A 4,565-nucleotide genomic window follows, 5' to 3' on the forward strand; every position below is an offset into this window, starting at 1 on the left:
TGCTCTGAATGTGCGTTTTGTTGAAAAGGATGACTGGTGTACAGCCCAGACCACACGGGAGGTTGCCGGCCCATGCTTCCTTCAATGTTTTGTCCTCCCCTAGGGTTCTGACGGAAGGGTGTCTTCGGAAATTCTTGAGTCTCTTTTGACTGGAGTGAAGGTGGAGGAGGTACAGGCTGTGGAGTCCCCATCGGAGGAGGAGGAGGAAGAGCTAGATTTTTTGGCCTTTGACTGGTATCACTTCCCAGTGAAACCTTTGTCTTCCTGAGCTCAGGGGTGGGGGGCTCTATCTTTGACAGTAGGTCTTTGCATGGAGAGGATTTATGTCAACCCTCCGCACGCCGTTATTAGGGTCAACCCTCCAGATCCCGCGATACTTTAGGGAGGCGCAAGCACCCTCCACATCCCATAGTACTTCAAGGAGGCGCAATTAGCTAGCAAGTTTGCTGGGCATAGTTTCAATGTACAATGACTAGCCGAATACAAACTTTTGTATGTCATGTATGAATGAACTTGCATTGTGTTAACTTTGTTTATTGGTGTTACAATTTTATCGTATCAACACGGGGTTTAGGGTCATGTATGAATGAACTTGCGCCTGTGCCCCTATCCCAGCCCCTTCACATTCTGCGGCTTTTAGCAGCCACGGGGTGCGAGATCCGAGGGGTACTGAGTTACGTTAGGTGCGAGCAGGGTAAACAACTCATTTACTAATGTTTTGATGCATGACGCTTCTATAGTACGGAGGCTATGCCTTCAAGATACGAGAGGGGTGATTTTGGCACGGAGACTTTTAGTCTTCAAGATGCCAGATGATCATAACTTTTTCATTAATCTTTTTTTGCATGGAGGCTAGGCCTTTAAGATGCTAGGGAGGTTATCCCTCCACCACGTAGGTCAGCCAAGCCTTAAAGATAACAGAGGGTCTATACCTGTCCGGCACGGAGGCAATACCTTCAAGATGTCGGAGCGGTCTTTGCCTCTCCACCACGTAGGTTAGCTAGATCTTAAAGATTGTAGAGGTTATATGCCTGTCTAGAATAGAGGCAATGCCTTCAAGATGCTAGAGCGATCTTTGCCTCTCTGCCACGTAGGTCAACCAGGCCTTAAAGATGGCAGAGTGATATACTTCTCTGGCACGGAAGCACTGCTTTCAAGATGCTGGAGGAATTTTACTTCTCCGGCACCGAGGCACTGCCTTCAAGATGGCAGAGGGATTTTACTTCTCCGACACGGAGTCACTGCCTTCAAGATGCCGGAGGGATTTACTTCTCCGGCACGAAGGCACTACCTTCAAGATGCTGGAGGAATTTTACTTCTCCGGCATGGAAGCACTGCCTTCAAGATGCCGGAGGGATTTACCTCTCTGGCACGGAGACACTACCTTTATGACCGAAGAGTCCGATATGCCAGACCCTAGGCTGCAGCATCGATGACTGAAGAGTCCGATATGCCTTTAATCTAGGCCTTGGTTTGGGAAAATCTTCGAAAGTAGTCCCAGAGGGTTTTGTCCGGTTCCTACCTAATAGTGAACAGGCTTCCGAAGGTCACCAGCTCAATAAATGTGCCCTGGAAGTTGCTGTGAAAGAGGTCTCAAAGTTGGGACCAGGCGTGAATAGCACCAGGGTCCAGTGCCTAGAACCAGCATATGGCTACCCCTTCCAGGATGAGAGTGAAGCATTTAGCCATGGTGGCCGGTCTGCCTCTGCTGGCCTCTATGGCGAGGGCGTAGGAATGCACAAACACATCAAGGTCTGAGTCGCCTTTAACTTAGGTAGCTTTGAAGTCTGGTCTGCAGGTCGGCTTGTAGGCAGAGTTGTAGTCTTGTAGAGGATCCTCACAACGCTGGCTCCAAGGATCCAGAAGCTGAACGTGATGGGTCCTAGTGTCGAAGAGATCATCGGCCCAGAGGGCCTGGGCCGGAACAGCGCAGGTTGTCACGGGGGTGGCGGTGGTCATGCAGGTATCTTGTTGCTTGACCCTCAGGGCCGCCTGTAGCTCCTCCATATGGGCCAAGAGTGCCACCAAGCGCAATTGACGCTCGGGTGGATTTGTGTTTTTAGCGGTGGCACCGACCACAGCCTCTAGGGGCGCAGCGGTGGCCTCGCTATGCCGTTGTTGCTGCTGCTAGGCATCCGAGGAAGGGAGCCCTTTGGCGGTGGCTATAGCTATGGTCATGGTCGGGTCGGTGGTGGTTGTAAAGCCCTCATTCCTCCCGGTTAGGGGACCGTCGTCAACATGGCCTGTGCTTAGTCATTCAGACTTTCGCATAGGCGTGGCTGGGGGTCGACCATCGTCACTGCGGCCTTGGTGGTATTCTTCTTGGGTGGCATCCTACTTCTCTTAGCACTTCTGTGTCCAAGTCCCCACTGTTGTTGCAAGAGATCATTTTGCGCTAACAAGTACGGTGAGAGTTTCTTCTAAAGAGGAGACTCAGGCTTGGAGACGAAGTTTGAGAGTAAGGGGTAGTGCGAATGTATTAATAGTAGAAAAGATTGGGGCTAGGGGGAGTATCACTATATGTGTTTGTGTCTATCTATCCTCCTCCTTCCCTAGATGATCATGGCCCCCTTTTATAGGGTTGTACATAGCTTGGTGTACAAGTTATCACTATGTACAATATCTAGGGCCCAGCCGAATTACATGGCCTTATCCTGGATAACTACTTTTAACCCTACATAGAAGACAAATATCTACCATAGCAACTATTGCGGTACAAGCAACCCTGAGGGGTGAGCAAATAGCCAATTGCGGCCCGACACCGCACTGTCTGGGGTGTCAGGATGACCTCTATTGTACTAGAGTGTTAGGATGAGCACCACTTGCACCGACATTAATTGTCCGTCACTTCATGTCAGGTTGGTTGCAGGGGGTGTCCTTTCTTCCCCGATATTATCTCTGGAGACCTGTTACATCTTCAAGCTTCTAGAAGGCCACATAGCCACTGGAGGGGTGGGTTCAAAGGGGTCCATAGCCTCCGGAAGCCAGGCCTCCTGCTGAAAGTCCGGAGATCGAAGGCTCTGAAGGGACCTTTGGTAGCGATCCCTTAGCATTGTCCGTAGGCTGGTCTATTTCCCCCAACTGGAAGGATGACCAGTGATCCCCCTCTAGCAGATCTTTCTTGAGGCTTGATCACTCACCCCGTAGTCTTCAGGAAGCCTGCCCAAGGTTCAGAGGCTGGGGCTACGGAAGGCATGGCTCTGGGACACTAAGGCTTCCCTGAAGCCCAAAGGCCCAAAAGCAGCCTCCGGAGGCTTAGGTCCATAGGCATATGCTAGTTGAGCCAAGGAGCCATCGAGGGTCCTTAACAACGACCCCCAGCAAGACTCAATGCTTGAATAAGATACAAGGAAGGATTAGCTTGAGGATGAAAAGATCTTGGAAATCAAACAACTCATCAAAGATGGCAAAGCCCTGGATTTCACCGAAGATGAGCAAGGCATAGTGTGGTACAAGCACAAAATATGTGTTCTGGACGTGAAGGCTATTCAGGATACTATTTTAAGAGAAGCTCATGACTCACATATTCCATTCACACAGGGGGTACCAAGATGTACCGAGATCTTAAAGATCAGTATTGGGTATGGAATGAAACGTGCAGTAGGAGAATATGTGGCTTTGTGGGACATCTGTCAATGAGTCAAAGCCGAGCATCAGAGACCAGTAGGACTGCTATAGCAATTGAAGGTATTCGAATGGAAGTGGGAAGAAATTAGCATAAATTTTATAGTGGGCCTACCTCGAACACAGTCGGGATATGATTCCATATGGGTCATAGTCGATCAGTTGATAAAAGTAGCTCACTTCATTCCCATCAAAGAAACCTATCAAGGTCCGAAACTAGCTGAGTTGCATATGTCATGGATTGTGTGTCTACATGGAGTACCTAAGATAATTGTATCTGATTGTGGTAACCAGTTTACTTCATGATTTTGGCAACGTCTACATGAGTTCATGGATACAATGTTGAATTTCAGCTCAGCGTATCATCTGCAAACTGACGGACAGACAAAAAGGGTAAATTAAATCCTTGAAGATATGTTGAGAGTGTATGCTTTGAAGAATGGTAACAATTGGGACAATAATTTACCCTATGTGGAGTTCTCGTACAACAAGAGTTATCAAGGCAATCTCAAGATGTCTCCTTTTGAGGCCTTGTATGGAAGGAAGTGTAGAACCATGCTATTTTGCAATCAGACTGGAGAGAGCCAAGTATTTGGCCTAAAAGTTCTGAGAGAAGCAAAAACACAAGTGCAAGAGATTAGGGATAATCTGAAAACTTCTCAATCAAGACAAAAGAGCTATGTGGATCACCGACGTCAAGAATTCACCTTCGAAGTAGGAGACTTTGTGTATCTCAAGGTGTCACCTATAAGAGGTCTACACAGATTCAAGGTCAAGGGAAAGCTTTCACCTCGATTTATTGGCCCGTACAAGATACTGGAAAGATGAGGAGAAATAGCATACCAACTTGAGTTACCACCTCAACTCTCGGGAGTACATGATGTTTTCCGTATGTCACAATTGAAAAAGTGTCTCAGAGTTCCCGATGAGCAACTACCGGT

The sequence above is a fragment of the Phragmites australis genome, chromosome 14 (assembly GCF_958298935.1).
Source record: "Phragmites australis chromosome 14, lpPhrAust1.1, whole genome shotgun sequence".
NCBI lineage: Eukaryota > Viridiplantae > Streptophyta > Magnoliopsida > Poales > Poaceae > Phragmites > Phragmites australis.